The sequence below is a fragment of the Canis aureus genome, chromosome 3 (assembly GCF_053574225.1).
Source record: "Canis aureus isolate CA01 chromosome 3, VMU_Caureus_v.1.0, whole genome shotgun sequence".
Lineage (NCBI taxonomy): Eukaryota > Metazoa > Chordata > Mammalia > Carnivora > Canidae > Canis > Canis aureus.
The window spans coordinates 18,747,726-18,762,238 of NC_135613.1; the positions used below are offsets into that span (position 1 = coordinate 18,747,726).

The 14,513-nt window shown below is 55.0% G+C and overlaps 3 long non-coding RNA genes across 6 annotated transcripts; 1 reads left to right on the plus strand and 2 right to left on the minus strand.

Annotated features, from left to right (window-relative positions):
* Positions 1–574: 574 nt before the first annotated feature.
* LOC144310224 (uncharacterized) lies at positions 575–5,519 on the minus strand. The gene is made up of 3 exons (XR_013375929.1): positions 4,064–5,519; positions 2,772–2,909; positions 575–713 (listed from the first exon to the last, which is right to left on the minus strand). It is a non-coding gene; the product is annotated as an uncharacterized LOC144310224 (long non-coding RNA).
* A 1,138-nt stretch (positions 5,520–6,657) lies between these two features.
* On the minus strand, positions 6,658–14,487 carry LOC144310226 (uncharacterized). Of its 4 annotated transcripts, none has more exons than XR_013375932.1 (3): positions 14,249–14,487; positions 12,725–12,834; positions 6,658–10,225 (listed from the first exon to the last, which is right to left on the minus strand). It is a non-coding gene; the product is annotated as an uncharacterized LOC144310226 (long non-coding RNA). The 4 variants fall into 4 exon arrangements; XR_013375933.1 differs by lacking the exon at positions 14,249–14,487 and having other exon boundaries at positions 6,658–7,058; positions 8,646–10,225; positions 12,725–14,232; XR_013375931.1 differs by lacking the exon at positions 14,249–14,487 and having other exon boundaries at positions 6,658–8,857; positions 12,725–14,232.
* On the plus strand, positions 9,588–12,319 carry LOC144310227 (uncharacterized). The gene is made up of 3 exons (XR_013375934.1): positions 9,588–10,100; positions 10,581–10,661; positions 11,893–12,319. It is a non-coding gene; the product is annotated as an uncharacterized LOC144310227 (long non-coding RNA).
* Positions 14,488–14,513: the final 26 nt, after the last annotated feature.

Consider the following 14,513-nt stretch of genomic DNA (forward strand, 5'->3'; position numbering starts at 1 on the left):
GCCACTGGCTTCCAGGGGAGCCTGGAGATTGCAGGCTACCCTGCCCCTGGGGGGGGCGGGGGCAGGAGGCTGGAAGAGAAAGGTCAAGGCGTTTCTTCCCCTGGGCATCCCAGCCGGGCAGCCTCTCTCCATGACTCCGGCCGTGGGAGTGACACCGCTGTCAGCCCCCGGCCGTCCCCTGGTGGGACCTGCGGGCTCCTGCTAGGTTGGGAGCCTCCCGTCCTTTGACCCCAGCCGCCCTGCACAATGCCCAGCGTCCAGCCAGTGCCCTCCCCCTGGCACGGCCGAGGCTCCCAGTGTCCTCCCTTTTAACCGGTAGCTTAGAACAACAGAAATGTATTCTCTCATGCTTCTAGAGACCAGAAGTCCAAAGTCACGATGTCGGCAGGGTCACAGTCTCTCTGAGGAGAAAACTCTCCTTATCTCTTCCAGCTCCTGCCCCCCCCCACCCCCCGCCCCGCGTCCTGGTTGCGGCTGCGCTCCTCCAGCCTCTCTGCGTCTGCCTCACGCCCCCCCCCCCCCCCCCCCCGCATCAAATCTCCCTCTGCTTTCTCATATCAGGACACCTGCCGTTGGATTTAAGGCCCACCTGGATGATGACCCAGGATGACCTCACGGACAGCTCCTCAGTGTGACCACATCTGCAAAGATCTTTATACAAATAAGTTCACAGTCACATGTTCCAGGTGAATGTATCTTCTGGCTTCAGCTCCCTGCGGGGCAAAGATGGGGGTGAGATGAGCCAGTGTTTCATTAATCATACGCCGAGGCCTGGGATCCATCCTGAGGGCTTCGGGTGAGAGGGAGATTGCAATTGTCTTACTCATTTTCTAACAGAACACTTCCGTAGCGCTCACTGCGCCCCAGGCACGGCAGCAAGGGGTTTGCAGGCCTGAACTCATTTACTACTCCTGCCCCTGCCGAGCACTAACATGACCCAGTGGGGAAGTGGAGGCCAGGAAAGCCTGGGCCTCTGGGTCAGGGTCACCCAGGGAGCAGGGCATTTGGGGGTAGAGCTCCACTGCTGGCTGGTGAACGGACGGGGCTGGGACCAGAGCCGGGACCACAGAGACAGATTCCAGACGAGCTTAGGAGTAAAGCTGCAGAACGTGGTGAGTGGTCTAGAGGGAGGGCCGGCGAGGACTCAAGGATGATGTTCGGTTTCTCGGCTCACTCCCCAAGGCAGGCTTCGAAGGGCCTAGAATTTGCGCCTCTGCCTGGCAGCAGTCCTCAGTGATGAGCAGGGCTGTCTCCCTCCTGGTGGGGTGGGGCGCTCCGAGGCCTGCTTTCCCCAGCATTGATCAGCTGTCCCCGGCTCGCCTGCTTGTTGGCACCTCCTGCCATCGTCTCCTTTGTTTACCCTTGATCCCACCCGCATTCCCTGGGACCACTTCCCAAAGAAGCTACCTGTGCTGGGATCCTTTTTTTTTTTTAAGATTTTATTTATTTATTTATTTATGAGAGACACAGAAAGAGCTAGAGGCAGAGGGAGAAGCAGGCTCCATGCAGGGAGCCCGACGGGGGACTCGATCCCAGGACTCCAGGATCACGCCCCAGGCCGAAGGCAGGCACCAAACCACTGAGCCACCCAGGGATCCCCTGTGCTGGGATCTTTATCTCAAAGCTTGCTTCGGGGAAGCCCAAAGACAGGGACTAACATGCTGGGGGACAGAGGGAGCCCCTTCCGCCACAGGCTGCGAGAAGCCTCCTAGGGAGACTGCACGGTCGGCAGGTAGTTCTGCCCTGACCTCAGCCACGCCGGGGACCCCAGAATCAGCTTGCATCTGTTTTCAGAGCTGGAGACGGTGGCTGACGGAAGCTCTCATACACCGCCGGTAAGCATAGAAATGGGTTCGACCGCTTTGGAAAGCGTATCGGCTGAAGCTAAACATCCGCCCACCCTGTGATCCCACAACTCCGCTCCTGGGCGTACACCCCAGAAAGCTGAGGGCTCATGTCCCCCGAGAGACACAAGGATGTTCACAGCAGCATTCCTCGGAACAGCCAAAGACGTAGAAGCAACCCAAATGTCCACTAACAGGAGAATAAACAAACGAGGGTAGGCACATGGTGGGACAGCACACATGTCCCCATCAACAGGACAATGAAGAAAGCCACAGTGACACAGTCGCATCGGAATTCTGAAAGACTGAAAAAGAAAGCCAACTATGGACCCCCATAGTGACATGAATTAACTGGACAGACATCACGTGTGTGAAAGGAGCCAGACATAAATGAGGGTTTGCCATAGGATCCCATTTACGGGAAGTTCATGAACAGGTGCGAGGCATCTGTGTTTATAGGGGTCAGAGCAGTGGTTATTGACACTATGGGGGTAGGAGGTGTCATTGACTGGGACGGTAGGAGGGAACTTTCTGGGGCGGTGAAACCCTCTATCTCTTGATCTGCGGTCACACAGATGTTTAAACACTCACAGAACTCAACATTTCAGATTTGTGCCATTTACTGCATATATTACACCCCCTTTTAAAAGTAGCATCAGGGGACACCTGGGTGGCTCAGTCGAGTCGGTTAGGTGTCTGCCTTCAGCTCAGGTTATGATCCCTGCGTCCTGGGATCCAACCCCACGTCGGCTCCCTGCTCAGCGGGGAGCCTGCTTCTCCCTCTGCCCCTCTGCCCCGCTCACATTCACTCTATCTCTTTCAAGTAAATAAATAACATATTTTTTTAAAAAGTGGCATCAGGTGGACACAACCCAAATGTCCACCAACAGGTAATAAATGTGGTATATACAGACAGCGGCCTCTTACCCATCTGTAAGAAGGAATGAAGTGCGGATACACACTGCAACATGGATGAATCTTGAAAATGTTATGCCGAGTAAACCAGACACAAAAGGCCACATATTGTTTGATTCCATTTTTAGGAAATATCCAAACTAGGCAAATCTATATAGAGAGAAAGCAGATTGGTATTTACCGCGGGCTAGGAAGCAACTGCTTAATGGCTATGGGGTTATGGGGGGGGGGGTGATGAACATCTTTAGCCACGAGATAGAGGCGGTGATTGCACAATACTGTATTCTGGATGCCTCTTTAAGATGGTTTATGTTACAGGAATTTCGCCTCGATTTTTAAAAATGTCATCAAAAAAGAACTTATTAGAGAAAAGATGGCTGCTGTGTCTGGGCCTTAGGAGGGTGAGTGGTGCCAACACCACCAGGACTTTCTCGTCCATCCTCACCAGCTGCCTCCTGGAGAATGTTTGTCCCCTCCTCAAAACACTCTACTGCCACCTGCTGGGAAATGGTCACTATAAACATGCCAGTTTCCCTAATAATTAAACTCCCTTAAGTGTGACACCCTTGTGCAATGCACAACATGTACGACTGTATACAGTAGGATATCTGACTTTTTCAGTGTGCTCTATTCAGATTTGGATTGGGCCTTGGAAACCTCAGTGCTGCCCTCTCCCCGACCCCCAGCCCACCCGTGCCCTCTCCAATGCTGAGTCGGTTAGCCCGAGCCAAGCTCCCTCAGATTGGCAGCGAGGTGAAGTCCACTGGGGCATGCATTGAGACCTGCCCTTCAGACACACCTCCAGAAAGGGAAGCTTCTCCAAAGCACACTTGGTCACCTCCACAGCAGGAGGCTGAGACCGGCTAGAAGGTCTCCACCAAGCCCTTGGTTCTAGACCTCTTGGCTGTGTGCCCTCTAAACGTAATGGTAGGAACAATAAGCTGCTCCTCGGAAACACCGGGCTGTGTCCCCGCTCTGCTGTGCCGGGGAGGAGGGGGAGGCTCGGGGAAAGGGGCGCTGGCACCCAGCTGCTTCCCGAGCATGGTATACCCGCTGTGGCAGCTTCTCTTTGGGGCTCCCCCCAACGATGGCCAGAGGCCATCTGCTGAGGTGGGAGGTGGGTCAACGATTCTCTCACAGGTTTTTTTTTTTTTAATTTTTTATGGATAGCTATCTCCTCTGGTGGTGGCTGTTCAAGACATGCCCTGCCTTCTAGAAATAGGACACAATAACATAAACTGTCCTAGTAGCCACATTTTATGAAACAGGCAAAATTAATTTAAACTATATTTTTCTTAACATACCCCAAATATCATTTCAACACGTCAATATAAAAATTATTGAGATATTTCACACTCTTTGTTTTCTGCACAAAGTCTTCTGTACTTGGCATGTCCAGCACATCTCAGGTGGGACCGGTCCCAGCTCAAGCGCTCAGCAGCAGCCGTGTTTGGCCCGTGGCCCTCACGCGGACAGCACAGCTCCAGAATTTCTGTAAACCCAGAGCAGGGGAAGTGGCAGCATGGCAGGAGGTGGAGAGCAGCAGGTGTGCAGGACTTGGAACAGCCTCACACGGCAGTAAAAGGGCTTTTGCTTCGATGTGGACATTGAGAGGCCGCCTCAGAGCTGCCTGTGAGCCACCCCAAGCAGGAAGGTCAGGCGCACATCGGGAGGCCGAGGCCTCTGCAGGACTGACCTTCTGGAAAGCAAGCTTCTGTCCACTTTAACTGACTTTTTAAAAGTAGTGTGTTCATTTATGAGAGAAAGCTTGGTAGGTCATCACTGTGCATTTCTGTGGAATGAGCGAATCAATCAATGGAAAAACCCCAAAGTAAAGGTTGGCCTTGAGCTGAAGACAGTCCCGCGTCCCCAGGGCAGCCAGGCCACAGCCCCGCCATGAGATGTGGATGTCCACCCGGGGTGTCCTTCCTCCAGCTGGCCGCCAGCGCGCCAGGACAGCGCCCTCCCCTTGCTTCCGTAGCCTCATTCATTCACACAGCAAAAAAGTGTTGCTCTGAACCTCGAAAACACCGAGCTAGGTGGAAGAAGCCAGTCACCAAAGTCCACATATTATATGATTCCAACCACAAGAAAGCCCAGAATAGGGAAATCTATGGAGAAAGTCACTAAGGGTTGCTCAGGGCTGAGGGGATGGTGGGGGGGCAGTACAGGCAGAGCCAGAGAGTTGCATTTTGGGGTGATGAAAATGTCCTTCGGTGGTGATGTTGGCGCGACTCTGTAAGGATCCTAGAAACCCCAGAACCGTACACTCTACTTAGGTGGATGGTGTGGTCAGTGAGTTATCTCACAATAAGGCCGGGTTTTTTTGTTTTTTTAAGGTTTTATTTATTTGAGAGAGAATGGGAGGGGGTAGAGGGAGAGAGAGAGAGAATCTGGAGCGGCCCCCCCAGCGCGGAGCCCCAGGCCACGCATCACCCCCACCGGGAGGCCGCGGCCCAAGCGGAAATCAAGGATTGGTTGAGCCACTGAGCCACCCAGGCGCCTGCCAATAAAACTATTTTTTTCTAATTTATTGAGCACCCACTGTGTGCAGGGCACGCTGCCATCTCGGGGGGAAATAGAGGCCAGGCCATCCTCCAGGCCGTCCTCCAGGTCCGACAGTCCGGGGGCGACTCGCAGGTGCGAGGTGCGGGGGCTGCTCAGCAGGTGGAGCCGGAACCGCCCTCGGAACCGCCCTCCAGGCCGAGGGGAGGGCCTGGCGCGGGGCCCAACCGACCAGCCCAAGAGGGGAGGGGGGAGGAGGAGGGAGGGGGGAGGGGGAGGAGAGGGAGGGGAGGGGGGAGGGCCGGCTCCCAGGGCGGGGCCGCTGGCCCGGGAGACCCGCCTCCAGGGCTGTGGAGCGAGCAGCCGCCGGCCCGTGACGTCATCGTCGCCATGGAGACGCCGCCGCCGCCGCGGCCCGGGCGGGAGGGGACGGGAAGCGCGGCCCGGGGGTCCCGCGGCCTGGGAGCCGCCGAGGCCAGGGGCGTAGCGCCGAGTCCCCGGGAGCCGCGGCCGCCGCCTGCCGGTGCCGCGCTGGGAGCACACCGGGCGTGGGGCTCCGTCTGCGCACCTTGCCCCGTCGACCTTTCCAGATCCTTCAGGACCCCTTCAGGAACTCCCCGTCCAGGCTAGTGGGCTTCAGCCTCGCGTCCGCGTCCTCGCCCTCGCTCTTCTCAGGCCGCTTCCCTCTTCCAAGGCGGCGAAGGCGGGGAGCGACGCGCGTCCCGTACTTGGCCCGTGGGCTGCTTCTCAGGCTGCACACGGGGGTGCCACACTGCGGCCCGGGTGTGCGCGGGGGAGGACGGGGTGGGGTGGAGGCGAGGGTCCTGCAACATGGTGCCCCCGTTGCTGGTCACCCACCTCCCTCCGCTTCCCTCGGGAGGGTCTGCTCACCCTGCGGCAGCCTTTCCAGGTGGGATGCTAGAAAGTTCTCTTGGCCCTGCTTCCCTCTTGGGGTCCAGGTCACTCCCAGAAACTCACACCTTCCTGACATGCCATGGTCACCTCTCCCCACCCTGGCACCTCTTACCATTCTCTTTCCCCGATTCGGGCAGGCACAGGATGAAGACTGGGGACACCTGCCTTGCCTGAGGGTGGGTGTGGGGCAGCGGGCCTGAGCGGGAGACCTGAGGAGGGGAGCATCTCTTTTTTTCTTCCCACTCCTATCTTCTGTTGGTGCTGGGATGATCTAAGGCAAGGTAGGACCTTGGCAACCGCTTTGTAAGAAGCCCCGGGGTCTGGTCCTCAGTTTTCTTTCTCTAGAATGTGGGGAACTTAGACCTGGATGATTTCAGGCAACCACCTCACATGACTATCTGTTCATCCGTCTGATATAGGTGAGGTTTGGTGGGGTGGGGTCCAGAGCCAACCACCAGGAAAGAATTCTTGAGGCATCTTTGGTGCAAAATAGTGGTTTTATTAAAGCACAGGGCAAAACCCTCGGGCAGAAAGAGCTGCCGTCCCCAGGTTGTGAGGAAAGGCTGATTATATACTTGGAGTTGGGGGAGGTAAGGAAAAGGGAGGTTTCAAAAGGATTTTCACATGTTAAAGAAGACTCACAGGATTCCAAAGCCCTTGCCATTGTTAAGGTTGTTTTTCGCTCTAGCAAGGTATTAACATTAAGACAGTTGTGGGGGACACCTGGGTGGCTCAGCGGTTGAGCCTCTGCCTTCAGCCAGGGGTGTGATCCGGGGGTCCTGGGATGGAGTCCCACATCAGGCTCCCTGCACGGAGCCTGCTTCTCCTTCTGCCTGTGTCTCTGCCTCTCTCTCTGTGTCTCTCATGAATAAATTAAATCTTACAAAAAAAAAAAAAAAGTTGGGAGCTTCCTGGAAGAATGTCACACACATCCCACCCAGGAGTGGGGGGGATTGGTTTGCAGGGTGCCAGCTTGTGTTTTGTCCTGAGCTAGGCTTCTGCTCCCTCATCACATCACCCGCCCATTTATCCACCCGTCCACCTTGTAAAACTGCTGTGTGCTGGTCGCTCAGCTACATGTGGGGATCTAGTAGTGGAAACAGCCCAAACCCCTCCCTTGGGGAGCCTGTGTTCTGCGAGAAGTCAGACAACAAACAGAATTAATAAGAAAAAGATGCGGTGTCTTCAAAGGATAGATGTGATGGGAAGAAAAGGAATCCAAAAAGGAGGATAGGGAAAGTGGTGGACAGGTGGCCTGGGAAGGCCTCACCGAGAAGGGGACATTTGTGCAAAGACCTGAAGCAGGAGAGGGAGGAGCCAAGGGAAATTTGGGGTAAGAGCCTCCAGGCAGCGAGAACGGCCAGTGCAAAGGCCCTGAGGTGGGAGCAGGTGCGGAGGGTTAGAGGAACAGGAGGAGATGGAGCAGCCAGAGCAGAGTGAGCGAAGCAAGGAGGAGAGAGGGCCTGAGTCCCCTGAGTCAACGGTCCGCTGCTTGGAGGCCTTGGGTTTTACTGATGCTCTGCGCTCTCGTCCTAGCAGCTCAGCAGGCACGCTTCAGTGCCTGCTGCCAACGGCCCTTGCTGGGGATCCGCCTGTGCACCATGTCATCTTATCTCCAAAATACCCTCATTATTCCAATTTCATAGATGAAAAAAACGAGGAATAAGATGGGATTCGTCTAGAGAAACGTGTGTATGGTGGGGGGCAGCCCCAGGCCTCTCTGATGTCCTCAGGGAGGAGACAGTGAGGCCTCTGCCATCAGAAGGAAACTGGCTTTTCTGTGGCTGCTCCACTTGGCTTCCAGAAAAGCCCAAATCTTCCTGTCACAAACTCTCCCGGGGGGCAGGGGGCTCTGCTGTCCCCAGTCTCTCCTACTCCAGGCTGGTGGCCCTCTGAGCCACAGCCAGCAGCCTTAGGATTTGTCCCCTCTGGGGGGGGGGGGTGTCAGTGGAGAGACAGAAGCAGGTTTTTTCTATCAGGCAGGCCTAAAGGATTTGTGGGAGGATTGGGGGTGGTTCTCAACAGGAAAAAATGAGGCTGAATGGGCTGGGAAGGGGGGAGCTGCTTCCAGGGAGGTGGCCAAGCCGCTAAGCCCCCTGGCCTGTCTCAGCAAGTAACACAGACGTGATGTTTAGACAACGTTCGCTCATTCATTCAACAGATACTTAAACATGGGCCGACTTTGTGCCAGGCTCTGTGTTCTGTGAGGAGTGGGTGGGCGGCTGGCAGGGTGGGTGGGTGAATAAGTGGGCGAATAAAGGAACAGACGGGAGGATGGATTAATGGATAGATGGACAGATGAATGAATGGACAGGGAGGTGAGCAGACGGGCGGATGAATGGGTGGCTGTGGAAAGGGATGAGTGGCCGGTTTAAGTGACTCATGAATGGGGGTATTAAGTGCCTACCGCAGTGTAACAAATCACCCCAAAGTGTAGCGGCTTAAAACAACAAGTGTGGATCTCACCGATTCCGTGGGGCGGGAGTTCAGGAGCGGCTGCGCCGGCTAGTTCTGGCTCAGGGCTCCCAGGTGGTGGCCATCGGGCCGGGGCCGTGTCTTGTTCGAAGGCTTTCTGGGCTGGAGGACCCTCTTCTGTGATGGCGCTGTTGGCAGGAGGCCTCTGTTCCTCACCACATGGTTCTCCAGAAGGCTTCAAGAGTGTTCTAGTGCCATGGCTCCTCCGAGGGTGAGCGATCAGAGAGAGAGAGAGAGAGAGAGAGACACCAAAGCAGAAATTATGGTGACCTTTACCACTAGAGTTCTCATGTCCTCTGCCATCACTTCTGCTTTTCCCTGCTTATCAGCAGCAAGCCACTGAGACCCGCCCGTGCCCAGGGGAGGGGAATTAGGGCCCACCTCTGGGAGGAAGAGCATCAAAGAATTTGTGGACAGATTTTAAAACCGTGGCAACAACAGGGACACCTGGGTGGCTCAGCGGTTGAGCGTCTGCCTTTGGCTCAGGTTGTGATCCCGGGGTCCAGGGATGGAGTCCCACGTGGGGCTCCCCACAGGGAGTCAGCTTCTCCCTCTGCCTGAGTCTCTGCCTCTCTCTGTGTCTCTCATGAATAAATAAATACAATCTTTTAAAAAAAATGTGGCAACAGATAAATGGACGGTGTACTCACTATTCTCTGATGCTGGAATTTTAGAATAATCTCAGATGGTGGCCTGCTCCTGAAATTCTCCTGGGACACTTGTAGATGCTCCCAGTGCCGGGGCTCCACCCCCAGGTCCTCTTTTATTATTATTTTTTTAAGATTTTATTTATTTATTCACGAGAGGCACAGAGAGAGAGAGGCAGACACAGGCAGAGGGAGAAGCAGGCTCCATGCAGGGAGCCCGAAATGGGACCCGATCCCAGGACTGCAGGATCACACCCTGGGCCGAAGGCAGGCGCTCAACCGCTGAGCCACCCGGGCGTCCCCACTCCCAGGTCCTCTTATTTGAATTGCTCTGAGCAGAGATTTGGACATTTGTGGTTTTGTTTTGTGGGATGATCTTAAACTTTAATCGTGACATTTATGCTCCCACTACATTTTTTTTTAATGGTGGTAAAATGGGTATAATGGAAAATTGACCATGTTAGCCATTTCCGAGTGTGTGGTTAGGTGGCAGTAAACACATTCACACTGTGGTGCAGCTATCGCCTCCAGAAATGTTCCTTTTCCCAAACCGAAGGCCTGCCCATTAAACATGAACTCCCCGTTCCTCCCTCCTCCAGCCCAGACTGAGCACCACTCTCTGTGAATTGGACCACTCGAGGGCCCAGGCGAGTCAATCCTGTGCATCTGGCTGGATTCACTCAGCACAGTGACTCATCCACGTTGGGGGACAGCAGTTTCATTCCCCTCGTGGCCAAACAGCCTCCCATTGTCTGCAGGGACCACGTTTTGGGTACACACCATCCGCCAGTGGACTAAGGTTAGGTTGTGTCCACGTTGGTATTTTTAAGGCTCCAAGGTGATTCTGAGAAGTTAGAGGGATGCAAACCAAGGCCTGAGACCAGTGGTTCTCAAGCCTGGCTGCACATTTGCATCACCTGCTAGCTGTTAAAAAAAAAAAAAAAAAAAAGCCTGGTGAGCCTGGCCGATCCACTGGATCAGGATCTCCGGAGGTGGACCTGCCAGGCTGAGAAAACAGCAGGCTTCCAGGGTGTGCAGACTCATTTCCAAGCCTCTGCTGCCCCCTGGTGGCAGCACCTGGGACTCTCCAGGACCCACTTGGCCTCCCACAAGGAGCCCAGAAGGCCCAGGCCCAGTGCCGTCCCCTGGGGGACTGGGGACCCTGTAAGGCTCCACCTGCCTCCCTCCCCCACTATTTCCTGGCTTCCATGCCTAGAACAGATGAGTCTATGAGGAGAAGGCACGGACAGGTGGACGACTCTATTTCACTCCTTGCCAGCTGCATGACCTTGAACAAGCCACTTAATCTGTCAGGGGGAGGACCACTGCTGCCTGGACAAGTCCCTGAGATCGCAGTTAGGTACGTGTGTTAGCTTTGGGGAGAACCTAGAATTTCTTATCCTTGGCTCTGCTGACATCTGGGTGGATGATTCCTCGTGGCAGAGCCATCCTGGGCACAGTACGGTTTTGAGCAGCATCCCTGGCCTCAACCCACTAGATACCAATGGACTCCCCAGTTTTGACAACCAGAAAAGTTTCCAGACATGACAGCTGTTCCCTGGGGGTATGGTTGCCAGACAAGATGCAGGCTTCCCAGTTACATTTGAATTTCAGATAAGCAACTTGTAACTTTTTAGGATAATTATGTCCCAAAGATTGTATTTTTGTTAGCTAAATCCAGAACCCCTACAAAACCACCTCCATTGAGAGCCACTGCCCTGAGAGTGTGATACCTGCTGGAGGCTAAGCCACCAGATGGAGGAGGTGCAGCAGGAAGGCACTGCCCTGGCCTGGCCCGGCCCGGGATGGGGGCTGCCAGGGGCAGCCCAGCAACCATGAGTGAAGTGAGCCCTGGGAGAGGACGCTGGGTTCACAGTTGGGCAAGTCCCTCTGGGGGGAGGGGACACCTTCTCCCAGCACCTGGGGACACAGCAGTTTGTGGCCCACTGCAAGTTGGAGCAGCTCATCCCCAGCTTTTCCCCAGAGAGAGCTCTCAGTGGTGGGGAGTCAGGTCCAACGTGCTCATTGGCAAGAAGAAACAGGCTCAGAGAGGTGCAGTGACTGGCCCCAGGCCACACAGCCAGCTTGTGACGGTGGTAAACCCTTCAAGCCAGGACTTTTGCCCCTGGGGTGGAGCCTGGGAATGTCCTCCACTTGTAGTAAGTCCTCTGAGAGCTGCCAGCATTTTCCAGATGCACTGAAGCCAGGCCTCACCCTGAGGCTGGGCCAGCTGCTCTCCGTACTACTCCAGGGGAGTGCTGGGCCCCCTCTGGGGCTGCCCCTGTCGTGATCATCTCTTGTCACTGTCTGGTAAGGAGAGGCGACATGAGGAAGTGGTAAAGGGCTGGACCCGGAGCCAGACTGTCTGGGGCCGAATACCAGCTCTGCCTCTCACACACTCTCACCTGTGCCTCAGCTTCTTCATCTGTAAAATGGGAGTAATGAAAACGATACCTACTTTGTAAGGTTAGGATAAGGATTTGGTGAATTAACAGGGAGGAATGCTTAGAACAGTGTGTGGCAGGTAGTAAGGTTTACTACGCATCTTACTTTCTTCCATTCTTCTGGTGACATCAACCCTTCTCCCTTAGGGAGCTGGTTCAGTGGGACTGTCGATCAGCCACCAGCCCAGCCCTGCCCTAAGAGACTTGTGAGTCAAGGAAAGAACAGTCACTGTACTCTATTGCCCAGTCACTGGGTCGATGAGTGAGAAAACCCTGATGAAGGGCTATTGAGTCCCTGGATCCAGCCTGACCTGAAGCTAGATCCTGAATGCTAAGACAATAAATTCCTCATTTTGCTTAAGCAAGTGTGGTAAATTCTTTCCTTTTTTAAAGATTTTATTTATTTATTTGAGAGAGAGGACAAGTGGGCAGAGGGGCAGAGGGAGAAGTAGAAGCAGACTCTGCTGAGCAGGGAGCCTGATTTGAGACTCAATCCCAGGATGCAGAGATCACGACCTGAGCTGAAGGCAGACACTTAACTGATTGAGCCACCCCGGCACCCTGAGAGTCCTGATCCATGTACCCTTTTTGCTTCATAAAGCAAGAGAGGTTCCTCCAAGATAGCTCCCTTCTCCCATGGACCAGGCCCTTCAGCTTGGCTTTGCTCCAACCCACACTAGGCCAATGACCCGCTCTCAAGGAGTCAGAGGGAGGTTCTCTGTTTGAGCTGTGATTGGAACAAACAAGAGGAAACAAACTTGGGGGCACCTGGGTGCCTCAGCTGGCTAAGCATCTGCCTTCTGCTCAGGTCATGGTCCTGGGGTCCTGAGATCGAGCCCCATGCTCGGCTCCCTGCTCAGCAGATAGTCTGCTTCTCCCTCTCCCGCCTCTCACTAGTGCTCTCTCTCAAATAAATAAGTCAAGTCTTAAAAAAAAAAAAAAAAAAAAAAAGAAGAGGAAACAAACTTGTATAAAGTACCTCAATGTGCCACGTTTAGTGCTGGGGCTTTGCTGTTACTTTAGCTGCACGCAACAGGTGAGGAAATGGTGGTTCAGAGAGGTCCTCTGACTTGCCCAAGCCCACACAGCCTGGAAGCAGAGTCACTTCAGTGTAAACCCAGGTACTCGGGTTCCAAAGCAGGTGCACTTCTCACTGCACCACATGGCTGATTACCCGCAAGGGGGGATTGTTTTCTGTTGTTCCATTAAACAATTTTCTGAATTGTAAAGACATATAACATAAAATGTACTGTGGGCGGGGGAGGCACAGTTTAAGTCAGTGTTGCCCTTCTCAGCCAAAAGATGACCTAGGGAGAACTTATTACTCCAAGTGGCCTAGTGTCCTGGCAAACAGCCGTGAGGTCCCATTCATTCATTCTCTAAGGTCCATTCATTCACTCAGCATATATTTATTGAGCCCCTGACGGGTGCCAGGCGATCGATGCTCAAGGCAGGGCCCAGTGTTTAAGGTCATTCTCGGGGTTGACTCTGTGCCTGCCCAGCCCCAAGACGGAACACCATCCTCAGTCCTGTGCCCAGGAGCCTATCTTAGTCCCTCTTGGTCACTCTAGTTCCAGCAGAGCCCTGGGCAAAGAGCAAGTTCAAGATCAAGGAGAGTCTAGATAAATGGCAGAGTCCCGGTCCCGCCAGAGCAGGAACTCCCAATGCACGGTCCCTGAGAAATGATTCTGGCAACAAAGGGACTTAGGGGCACTTAGTGCAATGATGTACAACGTGCCTAATCACTGCTCCGGGGTGGGGGTAGGGGTGGGGGTGGGGGAGGGAGTCCCCAGTGCAGAGACGGAGGTCAGACGCCAGTACACAACACTGCAGGTCTACCTATGGACAGTGTTCTTTTTTTTTCTAAGATTTTATTTATTTAGGGACGCCTGGGTGGCTCAGCGGTTGGGTGTCTGCCTTCAGCTCAGGGCATGATCCTGGGATCGAGTCCCACATCAGGCTCCCTGCATGGGGCCTGCTTCTCTGCCCGTGTGTCTCTCTCTCTCTCTGTCTCTCATGAATACATATTTGAATGAGAGAGAGATAGGAAGAGAGCATAAGCGGGGGTAGAGGGAGAGGGAGAAGCAGGCTCCTGCTGAGCAGGGACGTGGGGCTCGATCCCAGGACCTGGGATCATGACCTGAGCCCCCGGGCGCCCCGTATGGACGGCATTCTGGAGGTAGGGGGTAACCAGGATCAGGACCGCCTCTCGGGGCCGTGATGTTTAGGCTGGCCAGCCCCTCAGAGGCCTCCCCCACCTTCCAAAATGTCCTTCTAGGGGGCAGCCCGGGTGCCCGGCGGTGTAGCGCCGCCTGCAGCCCCGGGCCTGCTCCTGGAGACCCGGGATCGGGTCCCGCGTCGGGCTCCCCGCGTGGAGTGGAGCCTGCTTCTCCCTCTGCCTGTGCCTCTGCCTCTCTCTGTGTGTCTCGTGAATAGGTAAATAAAATCTTTAAAATAAAATCCTCTAAAAAAAATAGGTGAGATAAAACGTCCTCGGAATCACCTGCGGCCTCCCGTCCTGCAGCCTGGGGCGGTCGCCGCTGTGTCCTTCGTCCGTGATCACCTTTTAAGAGGACGCTTCTTCACGTTCCCTCCTAAGAACCGGAGTCGCCCCGGGGCCTGACCGACGCGGCCCGAGCCCTGAGGCCAGAGGGCGCCGGGGCCCCCAGGAGCGCGGGCACGGGGACGCGACCCCGCGGCCCGCAGACGACCGCCACCCCCAGGAAACGCCCGCCCCGGAAGCGGAAGTGCGTCGGCGGGCGGTGGGC